We start from the raw sequence: 24,624 nt of genomic DNA on the forward strand, positions 1-24,624 counted from the left end.
CCCGGCCCTGCTCCATCGCCCCAGGTCCCGACTCGCTGTTCGAGCCCCTTGGTTGGGCTTGTCCAGATGGGAATGTACCCCTGTCATCCCCCACCCTCTGACTTGGGGATGGAGAGAGATAGAATGCAGTCACTAGGCTGCGATGGTAGGGTTTACGAGGGGGTATAGAAGGAGATGGAAGCCATAAATCGTTTCCAAAATTAAAAGAAAAAACAGTGAATTGATCCAGTAGGATTTCGAGCACCTGCTACATTTTGCTTTTGTAAGAACACGTTTTTCCCTTTCTGAGCAGTTATGAGGAGGTAAGAATTGAATCAGTCCATGTGGAGGAGAGATTGTGGAAGTTGTTTTCCATCATTTCCTGCAGGGGCACTCTGCCACTCCTCCAGCTCCCCCGCCTTCATGTCTGTTCCTCCCAATATCATCTCATGCCCTTTTCCTGCAGCTCCCTGGTGTATGAGATACATCCTGCCAATATACACCTAGTCCTCCAGCTGACGTCACCTCTTGCCTATTGTTCACAGCTATTTCGCGTTTTTTAATGACTCAATCAGGCTTTTATTCTTCTGGTCCTCCGGCAGTCACGTCTTGCCCGTTACCCGCTGGAACTTTGTCACGTTTCTACTCCTCTGTCAATCAGAAGTAATGCCATGTCCCAAACAGTGTGGCTGTCCCCGCCCTCACCGCTGGGGATATTTTCAGACCCCAGAAATTCCTGGTGTTACTCAGTTGATAAAAGTCTTTGCATAGATATTACATTCATGGATTGGAAAAGCTGGGACTCATCTCTGGGCTGCTCTCGGTTGTTTTGTTTATTAATTAATTGAATAATTGATGTTACCGGATATTTCACCGCACTCCTGACCTGCTCTCCGAACTTGGACTGATTAACTCCGTAAATAAACGTGTTTGTGCAGCAGCTTAAATTCATCAGCATCCATCCGACTTGTAGAAAGGTATATGAAGAATCATTGTCATTGGGATTTATACCTATAATGGAATAATATAAAAAACATATGACATGTGTCAAGCACAGAAGTATGAAATTGGCGGATATGGTGAAGAGTAAAATCACCGACTTTCTTCTGCTCTCCATCTCTGGGTCACGGTGATTCTCTCACTTGCTCTGACCCCTGAGTCCCTTACGGAGTCGACTGGCCACTAAAATATGTCTGACTGTCAGAGCGTTGAGCAACAGAATTAAAGCAAATGGCAGCAATGGGGTTGAAGCCATATCAAACCAATCATATGCCACCATTCCAGGCTCTGTGTAATAGCTTGGCTTATAATAACAGCCCCGCGGTGTATTGTCAATTATCTCTACAGGTTCAAATTCAAAGTAGTAGGGGACGGTTTTCAAACAGAACAGGATGCAGGTTGTTGCTAGAACCACAGCTGCAGTTTTCTCGGTGCAATATTTAGTTTTCAGCTTCTGGCAACAAATGGCCACAAATCGATCAAAGGAGAAAGTGACAGTGAACCAAATAGAACAATCCATTGCTCCGTGACTCAGGGTCACCAGAGCACTGCACACAGGAGTGAAGCTCAGGAACGATCCTGGGAAATAATAAACATTGATCCGATATAGCATGAAATTAGCAATAACAAGCAGCAGGTCCGCTGTTGCCATGGCCACCAGGTAGCGAGTGGTGCAGCTGGAGAGTCCGCACTTTCCCTGGGACAGGATCACAATCGCCACTAAATTAACTGTAAGAAAGAGAAGGAGAAAGAGACTGGAAATTACTGATCAAACATTCTCTGTGCCTGACCCAGACAGTAAGGGCTGGATTTCAGCATCAAAAACGAGTGAATGTGAGAGATTTACCAAGTGTAAAGGAGTCAGGACAGGGTGCTGACAGACAACTGCTCCCAGGAGGCAGGTTGGCAATTTAAATATGTTAATGAGTCTGGGAGTCTCTGAGTTAGCCTGGTTTTCAGTTTTCACTGTGACCAGCCGTGTTTCCCAGGACTCTGGAAGGCAGCAGCTGAAGAAGAGCAGGACAGGTTCAGGGAGATGAGAATTGTTTTACAGCACTGCTCGTGGGCCAGGAAGTAAAAGTGTGCAAAGGAAGCCCGACCCGAGCCCAAATGTCGGACCCGGAATCCCGGCCCGACCAGACCCGAACTCGACATATGTTGCCAGATCCCGTCAGGGTCGGGTCGGGACCCATGTGCTGATGGAAAGTCCTGCTACCCCACCGAACCGCGACGGGTCCCGACGACATGTGTCGTGTTCGGGTCGGACCTGGTAGGGCTTCCCTGTCCTACATTCGGGCACGGGTCGGGTTTCCTTTGCACACCTTTACCAGGAAGAGCAGAACTGCTTCCCGCTGGCTCTCCAATTTTCCCATCCATCAGAGTATCAAACACTTTCTTGAAAATAACCACAGAGTTGGGGATCAGACTCTCATCCAGGGTCAAATCAACACATCCTGGGATCATAAAGCTCCCACTTCCCGAACCGGATCAGGCCATCCCCCGGGTATCAGATCAGTCCCATCCCGAGGTCAGACAATACTTGGCTCCCCAAACCTTGATCAGACATTCTTCCAGGATCGGACACATCTCTCCCACACCCAGATCGTACACTCTCCCCAAGATCGGACAGCACCATCCCGGCTTTGGATACTCCTCCCTACTTCCCTATCAGGATCGTGCACTCTCCCCAAGATCAGACAGCACCATCCCAGGAGTGGATAACCCTCTCCACTCCTCTACCAGGGTCGTACACACTCCCCGAGGTAAGTCACCTGCATCCTGGGATCGGACACCGCTCTCCACTTCCGTACCAGAATCGCACACTCTCCCCAGCATTGCACCACCCACATCCCGGGATTGGGAACCCCCATTCCGGTATCGGACATCCCCATCCTACGATTGGCACCCTCCCCTCCACTAGCAGGGTCACACAGCCTCTCTGGGACCTGACCAGCCCGATCCCGGGATCAGACTACTCTCCCTACTCGGCCCCACGCATCAGAGACTCTCTCCGGAGTTGGGAGTCGGAGTTAGCCAGGATCAGAATCCCTCAGGGTTGTGATTAAGGCGCACCTTGTCTTGGAACCTGCCCTGGTGTACTCTCTGTCTGATTTGAAGGCTGGCCTGTCAAACAGGCTGACTTCAGGTTATGGAACTTGGCAAGGTTAAAAGACACAATCTGTGGAGTTCAAATTTTACAGCTTGTTGGGAGAATCCTGGACTTCCACTCACTGTCTACGTAATCCCCACACCCACTACCAATATCCAGGCTGAAGGATTGGAGCAAAAAAGAAAACTGCACCTGCTGAAAATCTGATAAAAAATGGAGAATATTGATTGGTCAGGCAGCATCTGTGGATAGAGAAACAGAGTTAACGTTTCAGGCTGAGAGCCTTCCATTGGAACTCGATGATGTTAGTGATTAACAGATTTTAAAGCAGTGAAGGATCGACTGAAAAGTGGAATACGGTGATGGAAGAACAAAGGGGACGGTCTGTGATCGGGTGGATGGCAGGAGTGATTCATTGACATAAGGAATGATGGTGCAAGGAGAATGGGACAATTGAAGAAAGCTAAGATGGGTAGATGGGGAGGAGGTATAAATGGTTGCAGCAGAACAACATAAGAAAACGGGAGAGTGAAAAATATAGAAAACAGGAGAAGGCTGAACTTGCCTGAAAAAGTGACAGATGATGTGTTGACGCCAGGGGTGTGGACCAGCCTACCATCTGTTTCCCAATAGGGGATCCCCACCTCAAGCACCAGCTCACACCTCCTCAACTTATAATTCCTCTGGTCTCGGCATTCATGATTACCAGCAAGGGCCGCCCGTGAAAACGTTAGCAATAGTTATGATCTGTGCTATTTAATTCAAGTGTTAAGTCTCACAGGCCATACAATGTGACCTACCTCATTGAAATTCAGGGACGCAGGATTAAAAGTTCAGATGGGGAGTGGCAAGGAGAATTAAAAGGACAAATGACCAGAAGATCTGCATCACGCTTGCAGACTGAATAGAGGAGTTCACGGAGAAATCACCCAATCTGCGTTCAATCAGTACAATTCTACCGTGACTGATACTCCCAGTGATACATGGTGAATGGGATCCGGTGTTCCACTCCGGTCAGTGACCCATACTCAGACCAATTCTACAGTGACAGAGGCTCTCGGTAGGACATGGTCACTGGAATCTGGTGTTCCACTCCGGTCAGTGATCCTCACTCTGTACAATTCAATAGTGACTGATACTTCCAGTAATACATGGTCACTGGGATCTGGTGTTCCACTCCAGTCAGTGATCCTCACTCTGTACAATTCAATAGTGACTGATACTTCCAGTAATACATGGTCCCTGGGATCTGGTGTTCCACACCAGTCAGTGATCCTCACTCTGTACAATTCTACAATGACAGGTACTCTCAGTAATACATAATCACTGCGATCAGGTGCTCCACTCTGGTCAGTGGACCACACTCAGTACATTTCTACAGTGACTGATACTCCCAGTAATACATGGTCACTGGGATCCGGTGTTCCACTCCGGTCAGTGATCCTCACTCTTTACAATTCAATAGTGACTGATACTCCCAGTAAGACATGGTCACTGGGATCTGGTGTTCCACTCCAGTCAGTGATCCTCACTCTGTACAATTCAATAGTGACTGATGCTCCCAGTAATACATGGTCACTGGGATCCGGGGTTCCACTCCGGTCAGTGATCCTCACTCTGTACAATTCCACAGCGACAGATACTCCCACTAATACATGATCACTGGGATCAGCTGTTCCACTCTGGTCACTTACCCACACACAGCACAATTCTACAGTGACAGAACCTCCCAATAATTCGCTCCCCGATATATTTTTCGGTATTGTGATCTGATTGAACAGTGTGCAATATTCCATGAATGACAATAACTTGACAATTCAGCGAGCTGCGAGCTACAAATAGAGACATTTTCACTTGAGAGAGTGAAATAAAACCAGATAAATAATTGAGGAGATTGTCTCAATGAAATGATCACACTGACCGGCTGTCTGTGTAACTCTTACCCTTTAGGTCAGCAAGTAACATTGTAAGTAAAAGAGTAAAACCAGAGACCAGCTCACACATCTTCAATAGTTAGAGTCACTTACTCGGAACACCAATGACTGCGAGGATCGGGTAAAATATTTTTCTCGGACGTTAGTCTTGAATTTTCCATGTTCTGTGTGATATGAACTGCATCTATGTGCTGCAGATAATCTCTCTGTATTAAACTCCGAGGCGACACATTCCCAGGACCATTAATTTATAGGCCGTGGGAACTCCACGGGGAAAATGAGGTTGCAACATTGTTCAAATTGTTTTTCCAAAAATTTGAACAAATGTATTATGACAGTCAAGCAAATTTCCTTTATTGATAGAAATTAATGCAACCCCTGAAAATAATACATCCCTAAAAACTACCCGAGCTCCTCAAACTAAATCATACCCTCAATTTAATATATCCTTTCAAACTAATACTCCGCTCAAACTATTCCAGACCGTCAAACTCCATTCCTTCTTGGAGGCCATTAAGCCCATTTTCTCTCTGCTTCTTCTGCCTCCTCAGAACCTTCTTCACTCGTATATTGTTTCCTTCCTCTATTGAGTAAGCAGTATTAAACATAAAGAACAACCACAACACCACAACGGAACTAATACAAAAATATAACCACAGACAAGACAGAGACGGACGCAAGCACACAGAGACAGTTAATGTTAAGTTCTCAAGGTCAACTAACCGGTTCACCCCTGTCTCCTCAGGTCAACGCTTTTTCGTTCTCCTTCGGTCTCACAGTCTCTCTCTCTAGGGCCAGATTCCGGCTCGTGTACTCAGGAGCAACGATCACGTGCCTGTCGGGTCAATTGTTTTGTTTAGTTACAGCCCCAGTCATTCACCGTCCCAGACGGTTGCCCTAATTCCTTTTGTCAAACAGCCTCTTTACTCCACCCGGTGGAGGAACAGCTCATGCAAACTCAAATTATGATCACCAAATTCCCGGAATTTGGTACTACTACTACACCGAATTCGCCAAATGTTACTGGATTTTCTACTTATTTCCTTTTCAAAATTCCCTTCGCGGAATTTTTAGACCTTTTCTGATCAGATTTCAGCGAATTCTTCCTTGACCTCTTTGTTCCCTTCGCTCATTTAATTCCTGGCCTTCACGTGGGACGCAGTTGTCCTCTTAATTCCGGCTCAGGCTGGGTGATTGGGATATCAGGGTCGCAGAAAAGTTGACTTACCCCTGATCCTGACAATTATTTCTTCACTAGGTTCTTTTGGATCCCGTGAACTCAGGGATCCTGCCGACTACGCCAAAACTGTTCGAGAAAATCCAGATTGTGCCCAATTGTTGAACAAATTCTCCGGTCTCAGACGTTGAGAAACAAACACATTATTGCATGATATCATGGGGTGGCACACCTTACCTAAAGGCGGCCCAGTGCTACTCCAGAGAGCTACAAATCGTCGTGGACTTATATAGTATAAAAGAAGCAGAGTTAGCAGTTTCACAATTAAGCATAAACCACAAGACCACCTGCAGCACTGTGCCCTTTGCAAAGTCCGAGGTCAGTAGAACGTTAGTCCGAGCATAACAAGCTATTGTTCCCTATTTAACATAGACACTCCAGGTACTATATTTGGCCGTTACTTCTGGCTAGGTTGCACAAACATGATAAAAGCAGAAGAGTCAGGAACGAACAGTCTGCGTTCACTTCCCCAAAATCCATCATGAGCTCTGCCCCTTCCTAAGCCAGATGATTGTGGTCAGTTGCTCTGTCTACATTTCCTGACCATTGGTTAGGTTAGCTACAAGCTGCGTCCTGTTTTTCTATTTATACAAAGTTAAGTAATAATTAGCAAAGCTCAGAAAATTCTCCAACAATACTGTATTCGCTGCTCACAATGTGGTCTCCTCTACATTGGGGAGACTAAGCGCCTACTGGGTGACCGATTTGCGGAACACCTCCGCTCAGTCTGCAAGCAGGGCCCTGAGCTTCTGGCTGCTTGCCATTTCAACACTTCCCCCCCCCCCCCACCCCCGCTCTCATGCTCACATGGGATTGCAGCAGTGTTCCAGTGAACATCAACGCAAGCTCGGGAAACAGCACCTCATCTACCGATAAGGCACGCTACAGCCTGTCGGGCTGAACATTGAGTACAATAATTTCAGAGCATGACAGCCCCCTATTTTACTTTCATTTTTAGTTATTTTTTCTTTTTTTCTTATTGCATTTTTTACATTCTTTTTTTTCCATTTATTTCGTTTCATCTTAGTTTGTTCAGTTTGCTTACCCACTTTTTTTCATGTTTGCACTTGCTGCTGTTCCATATTCAGTCCATTAACACCTTATCTGTCTAATGCTTTGTCTTTCAACACACCATTAACATATTGTTTGCGTTCGCTCCATGACCCTTTGGTCAGCTATGTGGCCTTGTCCAATGGACACCTTCTCCTTTGTTATCTCTTTCCCCGCCCCCACCTCACTTGCTTATAACCTGTGACTTTCTACTATTTGTCAGTTCCTAAGGAGGGTCACTGACCGGAAACGTTAACTCTGCTTCACTTTCCACAGATGCTGCTAGACTTGCTGAGTGGTTCCAGCATTTCTTGCTTTTATTTCTATCATAATCACCTTTGCTCCAAGTAGAGGAATCACAGATTTTCTAACCAAACCTTGGATTGACATCCTTCATGTCTGGAACCATTCTGGTAAATTTGCTCGGCACCCTATCAAGGAGACTCACATCCTTCTTAAAGATGGATGACCATAACTGGACACAGTTCCCCAATGCTCATCACCATGTGGGACTCGTAACACCACTGCTGCCTGAGCTGGCCGATTTCTGAAGGATCTAGCTGCCATAATGGTCCTGTGGCAGATTGTGAGCCTACTGGCGAGGCAATGTCACCGTTTTAATGTTACGGACTAGTAGTCCATAGTTCCAGGCTAATGCCTTGGGGACACAGGTTCAAATACCACCTGTGCACTTAATCAATTCAATTAATTGATGAAGTTCTGGAAGTAAAGTCTAGTCTCAAAAATGCTGCCATGAAACTATCATTAATTGTCGTAAAAATCCACCTGGTATACTGACGACCTTTAAGGAAGGAAATCTGCCATTGCTCGTAACCTGGTCTGGACAACATGAGACTCAATTCCTACAGCAATGTGACTGACTCTTAACTACCCTAAGAGATGGTGTAGAAAGACACTCAGTTGTACCAAACATTGAAATGTCAATGGATTTCAGCGGTTCAAGAAGAAGACTGAACACAATCTTATCAAGGGCAATTGGAAATGGTCAATAAATGCTTTCTCAGATTTCTCAGGACGCCGGCAACCAATGAGAAAAATAACAAGCATCCTCATTAATATAGCTTTTTGCTGATGCATCCATAGGTGGATAACTCAATGATTTGGCCACAACCTGAGTTCTGTGTGCAGTTCTGGTCCCCTCATTACAGAAAGGATGTAACTGCACTAGAGAGGGTACAGAGGAGATTTTGGAGGATGTTGCCAGGAAAAATGCAGCTATGAGAAAAGAATAGATCGACTGGGGCTGTTCTCCTTGGAAAAAGAGAAGGCTGAGGGGAGATCTTATTAAAATGTACCACATTTTGAGGGGCCTCGATAGAGTGGAGGTGAAGGGCCTATTCACCTTTGCAGAGTAGTCAGTAACTAAGGGGCACAGATTTATAGTGATTGGTCGAAAAATTAGAGGTCAGATAAGGTCAAACCTTTTCACCCAGAGCGTGGTGGGGTCTGGAACTCACTGCGTTAATGGGTAGTTGAGGCAGAGTTCCTCACCTCTTTCAAAAGTAGTCTGGATGTGCACCTCAAGTGCCGTAATCTGCCGATCTACGGACTAAATGCTGGTAGGTGGGATTAGAATAGGGGGATTGTTTTTGGGCCACCACGGACACGTTGAGCCATGTGGCCTCTTTATGTGCCTTAATTTATCTATGATTCTATGATTCTATGATTCTATGAAAGTATTTGTAGGAGTTACTACTGCATAGTCACAAGGAAGACAAAATCCCATTTTCACACTGAAGACACCTTCCATTGCACAAAATGGGAGAGATTCAGAACAGGGCCGGCAGCTCAAAACTGTATAAGCCGCTGAGAAAATGAGGATCAGCAGAATTTTGTTCAACCACGATCTTTAACCTCAAAGTCAGCATTTCCCTCACGCTATGATTACCATAAAGGCAACCATGCTTCAATGAGGCGTGCAAGGGGACACCCCAGGCGCCACACCATGCTCCCTAAAATTAAAATGAGAGCAAAACATGGTGAAGGCACGAAACAGGACGATGCATATGATAAACAGAGGAAGCAGCATGCTATTGACAGAGCTAAGCGATCTCACAAACAACAGATCAAATCAAATAAAAGCAAAATACTGCAGATGCTGGATATCTGAAGTTAAAAACAAGAAATACTGGAAATACTCACCAAGACTGGCAGCATCTGTGGAGAGATAAGCAGAGTTATCGTTCCAGGTCAGTGACCCTGCATCAGAACTGTCAGATTATACGATACTTCCTTCATCCCAGGAATCAGTCCCCTCGGTGCAGATTCTCTGAACAGATTGTAAAACAATTTTATCATTTCTTAAGGAAGAAGACCAATACTGTACACAGTACTCCAGATGTGGTCTCACTAAGGCCCTGTACAGTTGTCACAACACTTCCCTACTTGTATATTCGATTCACCTTACAGTAAACGACATTATTTCACTTGCCTTCCAAATCACTTGCTGTACCTGCATACCAAAGATTTGTGATTAATGTACCAGGACACTCAGATCAGTCTGTACCGCAGAGTTCTGCAGTCTCTCCCCATTTAAATAACCGATTTTCCAGTGTTCAAGCCAACATGGACAAATCCACATTTTCCAACACTACATTCTATCTGCCATTTTGTTCATCGTCACTTAAACTATCTATATCCCTTTGTAAACTCTTTATGTTGTTACGACCAGTTGAGAAAGGTCTCCAGGGGGCCCTCTCAGCCTTCCCCTATCTTGCCATAACGCGGTTTAACTTTTAAAACAACGTGTTTTTAGCTCCCCTTGGTGAATCCTTCTTCATCGCTTTCCAATTATAAGGCAAAGAAACCAGCACAGACAGGCGTTCTTAGGTTTAAAGAAGGAAAGTTGAAATGTTATTTAAACGTATACTTAAACTGTAATTCGGATAACGCCTACGGATACATAATGCGCCCATGCTAGCATGCACACGCGTTAGACACATGCAGATAGAGTCAGTATTTGAAGAGTTGTTGTTACAGTTGTTCAAGCTCACTGTAGAGTCCTTGGTTGTGGGTAGATCTTGCTTTTCATTGTGGACCACTGTGTTTCTTAAATCTTGTTCATTGCAGAAGACTTTTCTCTCTTGTGGTTCATGTGTCCTCAGTGGATTCAGAGGTTTGTGAGAACGAGGTGGGAGCAGGCAGGCAGACAGGAGGTCTTCTTCAGTTCAGTAGCATTCTGCGTTCTGCAGACTCTCAGTTCAAAACTGTCCAATTCAGAAAGAAAGGCTGCCAAGCAGGTTAGTCATGTGACTAACGGGTTTGATACATCTGTTTGTGGATTGTATTGGAGCAGGGGGTAGCTCCTTTGTTCCAAGCACTGTCAGTTAATATGCAAACAGGTCTTACCAGCCAGAGGCCTGGTAACCCCTTGTCACACGTCTTCTCTTTTTCCCAGCAACAATTTGAAAATTAGTATCCATGTGGCGAAATGAATGGGCCCCGTTCTTGTTAGATCGGGGCCGACATGACACCTCCACACTCAGGGAAATGAAATTACATTTGAGAAAAGGCGCATTTCATTAAAAGGGTCGAGAAAATCTAAGATGCAGAAAAAACGTGCATTTCTCATATTTATTCCCATTCATTCATAAATCCAAAAACTAATTACAGCTCCTGTCTTCTCAGTGCCAGTGCTGCTTTAATTTCTCCCTTTTTGACATCCCAATAAACTGTGGTTCTTTTTACTTGGGACGTTTCTCTTCTGTTTGCCAATTTCCATAGCTGCTGTGGTCTTTGTTCCTGCTGTGTTTTTTTTAAGTCAGTAGTGGGCGGGTCTATCCTGAACTCCCTTTCAGTGCTTTGCTGCGTCATGCAAAGGCTTTGAACTTAAGGGGGATTTTCACTTTTTTATGATAGTGGGGGAGGATTCTTTGCGAATCGCCCCTTTTTCCCAGAGGGCTCTCCCGCCTGCAGGTATTTGTACAGACCCTACTGCACTCCTCTGTGGCAGTTCGACGAGGTGAAGCATCACCCTTCCGGTTTCACTGACCCGAGAGGTCTTTCTTTTTCTCTGCAGGTTCCTGCAAATGCTGTTAGCAAATCTGGTGGAATGCTTTTAGTGTCTGTGTTTATGTAGGAGGATGTGGGGTATAACATTTCACGTTCTTTGGGAGTGACTGATCGGACTGTAAGGCTTTTCGTCTGGGATTTCTCCCGGACTTCCTTTAACCTGCCGTCCTGGTCACTTTTCCCCTTCCTTTCTCAAATTTTGCCAACCTTGTGCCTGCCTGACATCTTTTGTTCTGGGTGGGAGTCCCTTAAGGCTCACCAGCCCACTGCTGTAGGGGCTTCTGAACACGGGTACAGGATTTAGGGATGCAGGTTTCACTGTAGGTTTGGATTTCACCATGTGGCAGCTACTGTAGTCCTCCACCACATCGTTGTGGAGTTTTTACCAGTTAAACTGCTGTCATATGCGGCTTTCGACTTTTGTATACCAGCATTTACCGCCACTGTAGTCTCATGGGCCCTTCTTAATATTTCTCCCCGGTACCTCTGCGGCACAACTAACTTGAGAACTACTGTCCACTCCTTGCGCTCAGGTCTGTGAGGAGAACTTAATTTCCGCATCAGTACCACATTCTGTAAATAGTAACAATCGGGGACACCCTCTGCTTCTCTTTCAGACTGGGCAGCCTGTGCTGACTTTTGCCATACTGGGTCTGGTCTCTGAGCCTCAGCCAGGGAAAATCCATTTAATTCATTCCCTGGGTCTCCTAACTTTCCAAAGAAAGTCTTGTACAGGCAAACCTCATGATCATCTCCCTGCAATGCCAATGCAGTTTCCACTGAGGGAGCTGCCTTGATTATGGCCTGATCCACTACATATTCCGGGAAACAGCAGGGGCCTATCTCCTGCCATTTCTCTGTCTCCCTGATCTCCTGCAGTCTCTCTTTCTCTACCGGGGGCAATCACCTTCACCCCTGCCAGATCTTTACCTCTGAGCAGGTCAATCCAGTCCACAGGCAAACTTGGGACAATCCCTACGGTCACCAGTCCCGAAACTAGGTCGCACACCAGGTGCACCTGATGTACAGGTACAGGCATACACTGCCCAACAATACCATTCACCACCATTCCAGTGCACACCGCACTGTCTAGGGCACAGGTAAGGCCTATTCCCAGTAAAAGGGATCTAGTAGACCCTGTGTCCCTGGGAATCACTATGAGCTTGCTTGATCCACTCGAGGGGTATGGAGTTACTTTCCCTTCCGACGCATAATCCTGATAACCCTCAGGAACCCTATTACATTTTCCTGCACTTGAAGCTGTAAGCTGCCTGGATCTCACTCACAGTTGAAGCCACAGCTTGTGCTGCTGTGTTTCCCATCAGGGTCTCGTCTTCACTGAGCAGAGCTGCCCTGAATAACCTTACCAGTTTTCCATTTAGTTTCCAGCAGTCAGATTTTAAATGCCCTGCTGTATTACAATGGACTCACACAGGTCTCCGGGTCTCACTCTTGCTCATAGTACCTTCCTTTATGGCCAGAGGAGCGCCCCCTTGTCTCCTGCTTTACATTCTCTCAAAGAACTGCTTGGGCTGCTAACACCTTCACACCACTTATCCTTTCCGGATTTGCGGGGGTGATTAGGAAATGTTCTGCCCTGGAAAACCGACTCATAAATTAAAGCAAGCTCATCGACCTGAATGAACACTTTCTGGGCTCTCTCAGCCCGCTGCTCATCCACAAGGGTTCTTTATGGAGCGTGGGAGAGAGATAGTAAATCCCTGTGACAGAATTAATTCTCTGAGAATCTCATAGCTGAGCTGCACTTTAGGAGCCCTCAGCCACTGGTCAAAATACAGCTGCTTACTTCTTTCAAACTCCAGATACATTTGATTAGCTTCCCTTTTGAGGGCTCTAAACATCTGGCAATAGGCTTCAGGTACTAATTCATATGCCCCGAGGATACGATTTTTGGACAGATCATAATTTGATGAACTCTCATCTAGCAACAGGGAAGCAACCTGATGTGCTTTTCAGTTAGCTTGCTTTGCAGTAAAGGAGAGCAGGTCTCAGCTGGCCATTTTAGCTGCCTTGCCAGTTCCTCAAAAGACACAAAAAATCTCCTACATTTTCCTCATTGAATTTTGGCATTAATTGAACTAGTTTTGACAATTCTGTACCCAGCCCTGAATTAAGCTCCTCCATATTGGCTTTGCTTTCATTGGGGTTACTCTGTCACCGGCTAGTTAGCTCAAGCCACACATACCCATCAGTGAACACCCCTACGCTGTCAGAACTGTATCACAGATATCCATCAGTAAACACATCTACACTGTCAGAACTGTATCACAGATACCCATCAGTGAACACCTCTACACTGTCAGAACTGTATCACAGATACCCATCAGTGAACACCCCTACACTGTTATAACTATATCACAGATACCCATCAGTGAACACCCCTACACTGTCAGAACTATATCACAGATACCCATCAGTGAACACCTCTACAGTGTCAGAACTGTATCAAAGACACCCATCAGTGAACACCCCCACACTGTCAGAACTGTATCACAGATACCCATCAGTGAACACCTCCACACTGTCAGAACTGTATCAAAGACACCCATCAGTGAACACCCCTACACTGTCAGAACTGTATCACAGATACGCATCAGTGAGCACCTCTACACTGTCAGAACTGTATCACAGATACCCATCAGTGAACACCTCTACACTGTCAGAACTGTATCACAGATACCCATCAGTGAACACCTCTACACTGTCAGAACTGTATCACAGATACCCATCAGTGAACACCCCCACACTGTCAGAACAGTATCAGGGACCAAATGTAATATTCCCAAGTTCTCAGGATACGAAACTTGGGAATTTGTGTTGTGAAGAAGATGCAAAGCGGCTTCAAGAGGATTTGGACAGACTTAGTGAGTTGGCAAGAAAGTGGTGGATGGAATATAATGTGGAGAAATTAATGGGGCTGAAGATTGATAAGTTCCTGGGACCTGATATTCCACATTCCAGAGTGTTGAAAATGTTGAATGTGGAAAAATGAAGGGTTATCCATTTTGGAAGGAAAAATAGATGTGCAGAGTATTTCTTAAATGGTAAGAGATTAGAAAGTGCAGATGTACAAAGCGATCTGGGAGTCCCTGTCAATAAGTTACCGAAAGCCAACATGCAGGTGCAGCTAGCAATTAAGAAGGCTAATGATATGTTAGTCTTTATCGCAAGAGAATTTGAGTGCAGGAGTAGTGAAGTCTTGCTTCAATTGTATAGAACCTTGGTTAGACCGCACCGAGAGTACTGTGTGCAGTTTTGGTCCCCTTACCTTAGGAAGGATATTATTGCCATGGAGGGAGTGCAACGAAGGTTCCTCAGACTTGTTCCTGGGATGACGGGACTCTCCTATGGGGAAACTAAGCTGGTACTCTCAATCGAAGAATGAGGGGTGATTGAAGGGATAGACAGAGTAGGTTTAGGTAAGATGTTTCTCCTGGTTGAGGAGTCTAGAACCAGGGGACACAATTTAAAAGTAAGGAGGAAGCCACTTAGGACAGAGATGAGGAGAATTTTCTTTACTCATAGTGCTGTAAATCTTTGGAAGTCTCAACTACAGGGGGCTGTGGAAGCTCAGTAATTGAGTATGTTTAAAGCAGAGATTGCCAGATTTCCAAATAACAGTGACATAAAGGGATATGGGGATAGTGCGGGAAAAGTACATTGCGATGAATAATCAGCCATGATAGTATTGAATGGCGGAGCAGGCTCGATGGGCTGAATGGCCTACTCTTCTTCCTATGTTCCAAAGCAGGCAAAATAGTTTCTCCCAAACTACACCATCAGTTCCCCTTAATATCTCAACAGCTTTGAACAAATCACATGGATCCGCTAAATTCCAGGAAATAAATTCCTAGATTGTGTAATATCAACTTGTAATATAACACTTGGAGTCCAGTTATCATTCTAGTAAATCTGCGCTGCACTCAAATGGATACAGACCCCTCAAGTGTCTTTGGACCTCCAGTGTTTCTAGCTTTTCACCATTTATAAAGTTTTCCATTCTAGTCTTTTCAGCTGACATTGAAATCTATTTACCACAGTTTTACCCATTCACTTCGGATATTAATATCTCTTTGCAATGTTTGGCTTCCAGCTACACTGCTCACTATGGTGCCTATTTTTGTGTCATTGGCAACTTGGGTATGTTGCATTCCACCCCATCATCTTAAATCTTTAATAAATACAGCAAAACTGAGACACAGACCGGCTTTGCACCAGTAGACAGGAGTGAATCATTCCATCCTAGAGGTTTTTTAATTCCAGATTTATGTTTTTTTTTCGAAAAAAGAGAATTAAAATTCACAACAGCCCAGTGTGGGATTTGCACTCCTGCTTTTTCAATCATCAGATCAGGCCTTCACATTAAAAACCATAAAAAGAGATTCATTTTCCTGCTGCTGTTGTCTGACTGACTCAGGGTTTGTATATTGTTCCCTTCTCCTCTTCCTCCATGTGTCTGAAGTCTTTGAAGTTTGTCAGACATCGGTAAACTACTCCATGTGGTGTTCGTAAATACCTTCAATTCTGTGTATCTGCAAGGGACACAATTCAAATTCTCACCTTATTGCATCAACCAAAAACTGCATGTCCATTCAAACACCCCTATTCCCTGTCTCTGCAAAGATAGCTCACACTTCCATAATGCAGGAATGTCTGAATGGAAACAGCTTTTGACACATTTCCCAACATGTTTGCTAACACCTTTCAGGATGAAGCTAAATTCAACTGACTCCAAACCCCAAATTGAATCTTTCAGATATGAAAAGTGACACAAATGAAATCCCAGATCTCTCAGTCCCTGTACCCATTTTAACATTGTTCCATTCAGTTTTTTTCGCTTCTCCACAGCCTTCCTTCCAAAATGCATCATTTTACATTTCTCAGCATTGAAGATAACGTGCCATGTGTCTGACCATTTCACCAGACTGCCTCTATTCTCCTGAATCCACTACTATTGCCTTCCCTGTTTATTACATTGCAGATGGCACAATGTTGAAGTTATGCCCTGTAAACCCAAGTCAAAGTCATTAATATATATCAAAAAGATCAGTGGTCCTAATCCAATCCCCTGGGGAATACCACTGCACCACCGTCTCTTCTCCTTTTTCCTATCCATGGAGACGGAATATGCTGGCATGGTTCTTAATGAATGCATTTCGACTGTCTTCACAAAAGTGGGGGCGACACAGACATTGCAGTCAATGATGAGGGGTTTGAAATATTGAATGGGATAAACAGTGAGAGAGGAAATATTTAGGGGTTTAAGAATCTTTGAAACTTGAAAACTGACCGGGCTCTGACTGCTAAGAGGTGCAAGGGAGGAAATAGCAGAGGCTCTGACCATCATTTTCCAATCCTCTCTGGTTACATCCGTGTTACCAGAGGACCGGAAGACAGCGCATGTTGTACTGTTGTTTAACAAGGGAGAAAGTAATGGACTGAGTAATTACAGGCCACCCAGCCTAATCACAGTGGACGGAAAATTATTTGGTATAAGGGAATGATTGATTCCTTTCTAGTACTGTGTGTCTCAGTGTCTCCAAGTCTGTGTCTCTGTCACATTTCATGCATTACTAATATATTGCTGAGGGGTCAGTCTCTGAAATAAATGTCCCAGTGTTGTGGTAACATAAAATGGCCACAGAGAACCAGCCTAAAATGGCTGGCTAATGTTTGTGGATTTCCACAGATGTCCTGAGAGGGGATAGGGAGAGACAGAGAGACAGAAAGAGAGACAAAGAGAGAGACACAGACCGAGACACAGAGAGTGATAGCAGGAAGAGGAGGAGGCCATTTGGCCCCTCAACCCTGATCTGCCATTCAATGAGCTTATGGCTGATGTGTGATCGCACTGCATGTACCTACCTTTATCCCTTAATAACTTCGGTTAACAAAATCTATTGAACACAGATTTAAAAATTAACAAGTGTCTCAGCATCAGTTGCTGTTTGTGGAAGAGAGTTCCAAACTGATACCACACCTGGTGTGTTAAAGTGTTTCTTCATTTCACTCCTGAAATATTTTTAGACTACAATTAGATTTTTGCACTACGCCCACAAGTTCTGAACTCCGCAGCCAGTGGGCATAGTTACTCCCTATCCACCATATCAGTTTCCCTTATTATCTGGAAAACATTCATCAACACATCCCACAACCTTCTAAATTCCAGGGCTACACAGTGAAGCACCAGCTACACTGTCCCATTAAACATTCCCAAGCCAAGCACAATTTTGCGTTTGGCACAGAGTAAATTTCCCTCGATGCTGTCCCATCACACACTCCGAGGGCAGGAACATCATGGTGGATATAGAGTGAATCTCGCTCTACACTGTCTGAAACAGACACAGATTTAGACAGAAAGAGAGAAACAGAGGCATAGACTGACAGGGTGACTGACAGAGAAAGAAGGATATTTAACAGGGGAGATTGGCAGAAGAGGATGCAATTTAACCCCACAGCTCTGTTCCGGCAGTCAATGAGATCATGGCTGATCTGTGATCTAACTTACACCATATATCCTACCTTTGCCCATTATTTCTTCATACCTTTGGTTAACAAGAATCTATCAATCACAGGTTTAAAAATTAACCAATAAGCGAGCATGAAATTTCCACAATCAATATCACGAGGGTGTGATGTCTCCAACAGTGGAGCAGCTTGCTGGATGTTTTAGATAGAGAGTATTCCTTCTGGATCATCAAAAGTGTCCGCCTGGGCCCCAACTTCATCTACATTTATCCCTCTCGCGATGTTTGTACTCTCCATACCTATCTCGAATATGTTTGTGTACACTGCAGTGAAGAATTACATCAAATTAATCCATCTTACATTATCCTTTTCATCCACCTCAACAATCTCTCTCCCTCCAACTTTATCCCTTTCTACAGCCCTCTCTCTGCCTTCATAGATAACCCTCTCTCCCTCTGTCTCTCTCAGTGTCAGAGATAGCAGGAGGGAGAGACAGAGAGAGAATGTTGAAGGAACTGTACTCTGTTCCTAAGCTGTGCTGAACCTGCTCTGGGAGTGTTTGATGAGCTACATTAATCGGTCGTGCAAAGTCGTGTATCAGACTGTGAAGAAGCAGACAGTGTTCAACGCACAACGGGTCAAATGGAACAAATTACTCCTGTCTGCTACTGGGAAGAGAGATGACCTTCACACCAAGGCAGTATTTGACTGTGTGGGGCATCGAGGATCCCGAGTAAAACTGAGGTCAGTGGAAATCAAGGGGAAAGCTCTCCACTGGTTGGAATCATACCGAGCACTAAGGATGATGGTTGTGGTTGTTGGAAGTCAATCATCTCAGTCCCAGGCCGTCACTGTCGGAGTTTATCAGGGTAGTGCCCTCAGCCCAACTATCTTCAGCTGAGATCCCAGCAGAAAATTCTGGATATACTGAGTAGGGCAAGCAGCATCTGTGGAGAGAGAAACAGAGTTCGTGATTCAGCTCGATGGTTTCCAGATTTCCAGCATCCACAATATTTTGCCTCAGATAATGAAGCAATCCAGCGCCACATGCACCAAGACTTGGACAACACTCAGGCTTGGGCCGACCAGTGGCAATGAACATTCATGTCACACAAGTGCCAGGCAATGACCATCGGCAACAAGAGAGAATCCAACCACCTCCCCTTGGCATTCAAGGCATTATCCCATCACCGAATCCCCAACATCAACATCCTGGGGAAACATTGACATGAAACGTAACTGAACAAAACACAACCATAATTTTTTCACCATCTCTCTGCGACAGAGAGACAGAGATAAAGAATGTGATTGGATCTTGATAGAACCTCAGTAAAATGTTCCAACCGTTGCAAACGAGAGAAATCAAGGATCATATTCGAACAAAGGAAAAGCCATATAACGTTCGCCCATTTATAACTGTATCCTTTAGTTTAGATTGCCTCTCCTCCTTCTTCCTACCTGTGGAGGTGGATGATTTGGGCATTGTTCTTAATGAATACTTTGTCTATCTTCATAAAAGAGGGGGAATGATCCAGACATTGTAGTTAAAGAAGAGGAGTGTGAAATATAGGATGGGATAAACAGAGTGAGAGGGGAAATGTTAAGGTGTTTGGCAGCTTTGAAAATGGATAAATGGTCAGTTCTGGATGCATTGGAATCAGTTCAGAGAAGGTTCACAGGGCTGATTCCTAGTGCTACTTGATAGTACTGTCGATGACACCTTCCATCACTTGACCGATGATTGAGAGAAGACTAATGGGGCGGTAATTGGTCGGGTTGGACTTGTCCTGCTTTTTGTGCACAGTATATACCTGGGAAACTCTACACATTTCCGGGCAGATGCCAGTGTTGTAGCTGTACAGGAGCAGTTTGGATAGGGGTGCGGCAACTTCTGGAGCACAGGTGTTCAGTGCCATTGCCGGGATATTGTCACGGAACATAGCCTTTGCAGTATCCAGTGCCTTCAGATATCGCATGATATTGGCACAAGCCCCCAGATGTTAGTAAGCAGGGCCTGGCAGGGTCGACAGGGCTGGGTTTGCCATTGTGGTTCCAGTTCCTATGTCGATTTTGGGTGTTCCGTCTGGTTTAATTCTGTTGTTTTGACTTCGAAGCGGTAAGATACAACTGAATTGCTTGCTAGGCCATTTCAGAGGGCATTTACGAGTCAATCACATTATTATGGGTCTGGACGATATCATGCAGATTTAATCGAATTGGCTGAAGTCTGGCATCTGTGATGCTGGGGACTTTGGGAGGAGGTCTATATGCATCATCAACTCGGCATCTCTGGTTGAAGATTCGTGCAAATGCTTCAGCCTTATCTTTCGCACTGATGTGCTGGCATTCCCCGTCATTGAGGATGGGGATATTTCTGGAACCACCTCCTCCATTTAATTGTTTAATTATCCACCATTTTTCATGGAGGCGGTGGCATAGTGGTATCGTCACTGGACTAGCAATCCAGAGACCCAAGGTATTTCCCTAGGGACATGGGTTCGAATGCCAGAGCAGCAGAAGGTGAAATTTGAACTAAATTAATACATCTGGAGTTAAAATCTATCTTAATAATGGCCATGAAACCATTGTTGATTGTTGTAAAATAACATCTGGTTCACTAATGTCCTTTAGGGAAGGACATCTGCTGTCCTTACCTGGTCTAGCCTACATTTGACTCCAGACCCACAGTAATGTGGTTGACTCTTAAATGCCCTCCGAAATGGCTAACAGACAATTGAGTTGTATCTTACCGCATCGAAGTCAATACAACAGAATCAAACCAGACGGGACACCCAGCATCGACCTAGGCACTGGAAAGACAATGGCAAACCCAGCCCTGTCGACCCTGCAAGGTCTTCCTCAGTAACATCTGGGGCCTTGTGCCAAAGTTGGTAGAGCTATCCCCACAGACTAGTGATGCAACAGCCTGACATAGTCATACTCATGGAATCGTACCTTCCAGACAATGTCCCAGACACAGCCATCACCATCCCTGGGTATGTACTGTGCCCACCAGGAGGACGGAGCCAGCAGAGGTGGCGGATCAGTGGTTTGCAGTTGGAAGGGATAGCTCTTGGAGTCTTCAAATCGACTACGGACACCATGAAGTCTTATGGCATCAAGTCAAACATGGACAAGGCTACTCCTGCTGATTATCACCTGCTGCCCTCCCTTAGATGATGAATCAGTACTCCTCCATGTTGATCACTACTTGTAGAAAGCACGGGGAATTCCAAGGACGCATACTGCACTCTGGGTGGGGGACTTCAATGTCTATCACCAACAGTGGCTCGGCAGCCCCACTATGGACAGAGTTGGCAGAATCCTGAAGGACATAGCTGCTGGACTGGGCATGGGGCAGGTGGTGAGGGAACCAGCAAGAGAGAAAAACATACCTCGTTCTCACCAATCTGCCTGCCACAGATGCATCTGTCCATGACAGTATTGCTAGGAGTGACCACGGCACAATCCTGGTTGAGATTAAGTCTCACCTTCACGTTGAGTATTCCCTTCAACTTGTTGTGTTGCAGTACCACTGTGCTAAAAGGGATAGATTTCGAACAGATCTAGCCTGCAAAACTGGACATCCATGAGGCGCTGTGGGCCATCAGCAGCAGCAGCAGAATTGTGCTCAACCACAATCTGTACCCTCATAACCTGGAATATCCCGCATTCTACCATTACCATCAAGCCGGGGGACCAACCCTGGTTCAATGACGAGTGTAGGAGTACATATCAGGAGCAGCATCAGGCACACATCAAAATGAGGTGTCAATCTGGTGAAGCAACAACACAGGGCTACTTGCATGCCAAAATCTGTAAGCAGCATGCGATACGCAGAGCTAAGCGATCCCATAACCAACGGATCAGATCTAAGCTCTGCAGTGAACAAGGAACAAAGAACAGTACAGCACAGGAACAGGCCATTCGGTTCTCCTAGCTTGCGACGATCTTGATGCCTGCCTAAACTAACACCTTCTTCACTTCGGGGCCCATATCCCATTATTCCCTTCCTGTTCATGTATTTGTCAAGACGTCTCATAAACGTCGCTATCGTATCTGCTTCCACCACCTCCCCTGGCAGTAATTTCCAGGCACTCACCACCCTCTGTGTAAAGAACCTGCCTCGCACATCCCCTCTAAACTTTACCCCTCGCACCTTAAATCCATGTTCCCGAGTAACTGACTTTTCCACTCTGGGATAAAGCTTCTGACTATCCACTCTGTCCATGCCACTCATAACTTTGTAAACTTCTATCATGTCGCCCCTCCAGCTCCGTCGTTTCAGTGAAAACAATCCGAGTTTTTCCAACCTCTCCTCATAGCTAATGCCCTCCAGACAAGGCAACATATTAGTCAAACTCCTCTGTACCCTCTCCAAAGCCTCCACGTCCTTCTGGTAGTGTGGCGACCAGAATTGCACGCAATATTCGAAGTGTGGCCGAACTAAAGTTCTGTCCAGCTGCAACATGACTTGCCAATTTTTATACTCTATGCGCCGACCGATGAAGACAAGCATTCCGTATGCCTTCTTGATGACCTTATCCACCTGCGTTGCCACTTTCAGTGACCGTGGACTTGTACGACCAGATCTCTCTGCCTGTCCATATTCCTAAAGGTTCTGCCATTTATTGTAAACCTCCCCCCTGCATTAGACCTTCCAAAATGCATAACCTCACATTTGTCTGGATTAAACTACATCTGCCATTTCTCCGCCCAAGTCTCCAACCAATCTATATCCTGCTGTATCCTCCGACTATCCTCATCATTATCCACAACTCCACCAACCTTTGTGTCTTCCGCAAACCTACTGATCAGACCAGCTACATTTTCCTCCAAATCATTTATATATACTGCAAACAACAAAGGTCCCAGCATTGATCCCTGAGGAACACCACTGGTCACATCCCTCCATTCAGAAAAACACCCATACACTGATACCCTCTGTCTTCTATGACCGAGCCGATTCCATATCCATCTTGCCAGCTCACCTCTGATCCCGTGTGACTTAATCTTTTGTACCAGTCTGCCATGCGGGACCTTGTCAAAAGCTTTACCAAAGTCCATATAGATAGCATCCACTTCCGGTCCTTCATCAATCATCTTCGTCACTTCCTCAAAAAACTCAATCAAATTAGTAAGACACGACCTGCCCTTCACAAAACCATGCTGTCTCTCGCTAATAAGTTCGTTTGTTTCCAAATGGGAGTAAATCCTGTCCCGAATAATCCTCTCTAATAGTTTCCCTACCACTGACGTAAGGCTCACCGGCCTATAATTTCCTGGATTATCCTTTCCACCCTTCTTAAACAAAGGAACAACATTGGCTATTCTCCAGTCCTCTGGGACCGCACCTGGAGCCAATGAGGATGCAAAGATTTCTGTCAAGGCCCCAGCAATTTCCTCCCTTGCCTCCCTCAGTATTCTAGGGTAGATCCCATCAGGCCCTGGGGACATATCTACCTCAATGCTTTGCAAGCCACCCAACATCTTCTCCTTTTTGATAATGATATGACTGAGACTATCTGCACTCCCTTCCCTAGGCTCATCATCCACCAAGCCCTTCTCTTTGGTGAATACTGATGTAAAGCACTCATTTAGCACCTCGCCCATTTCCTCTGGCTCCACACATAGATTCCCATCTCTGTCCTTGAGTGAGCCAACCCTTTCCCTGGTTACCCTCTTGCTCTTTATATATGTATAAAAAGTCTTGGGACGTTCCTTAATCCTGTTTACCAATGACTTTTCATGACCCCTTTTAGCCCTCCTAACTCCTTGCTTAAGTTCCTTCCTACTATGTTTATATTCGTCAAGTGCTTCGTCTGTTCCTAGCCTTCCAGCCCTTACAAATGCTTCCTTTTTCTTTTTGACGAGGCTCACAAAATCCCGTGTTATCCAAGGTTCCCGAAACTTGCCAAACTTGTCTTCATTCTTCACAGCAACATGCTGGTCCTGGAGTCCAATCAGCTGACGTTTGAAAGACTCCCACATGTCAGATGTTGATTTACCGTCAAACAGCCGCCCCCAATCTAAATTATTCAATTCCTGCCTAATATTGTTATAATTAGCCTTCCCCCAATTTAGCACCTTCACTCGAGGACTACTCATATCCTTATCCACAAGTACCTTAAAACTTATGGAATTATGGTCACTGCTCCCGAAATGCTCCCCCACTGAAATGTCGACCAGCTGGCCGGGCTCATTCCCCAATACCAGGTCCAGAATCGCCCCATCCCCAGTTGGACTATCCACATACTGCTTGAAGAAGCCCTCCTGGATGCTCCTCACAAATTCTGCCCCATCCAAGCCCCTAGCACTAAGTGACTCCCAGTCAATATAGGAGAAGTTAAAATCACCCACCACCACAACCCTGTTACCATCTTTCCAAAATCTGTCTGCATATCTGCTCCTCTACCTCTCGCTGGCTGTTGGGAGGCCTGCAGTAAACCCCCAACATCGTGACTGCATCTTTCATATTCCTGAGCTCCACCCATATTGCCTCGCTGCATGACCCCTCTGAGGTGTCCTCCCGCAGTACAGCTGTGATATTCTCCTTAACCAGTAATGCAAATCCCCCACCCCTTACACATCCCCCTCTACTCCGCCTGAAGCTTCTAAAGCCTGGAACATTTAGCTGCCAATCCTGCCCTTCCCTCAACCAAGTCTCTGTAATACCAACAGCATCATATTTCCAAGTGCTAATCCAAGCTCTAAGTTCATCTGCCTCACCTGTTAGACTTCTCGCATAGGAACAGATGCACTTCAGACCACCAGTCCCGCTGTGCTCAGCAACA

Source organism: Heterodontus francisci, chromosome 39, assembly GCF_036365525.1.
Source record: "Heterodontus francisci isolate sHetFra1 chromosome 39, sHetFra1.hap1, whole genome shotgun sequence".
Classification (NCBI taxonomy): domain Eukaryota; kingdom Metazoa; phylum Chordata; class Chondrichthyes; order Heterodontiformes; family Heterodontidae; genus Heterodontus; species Heterodontus francisci.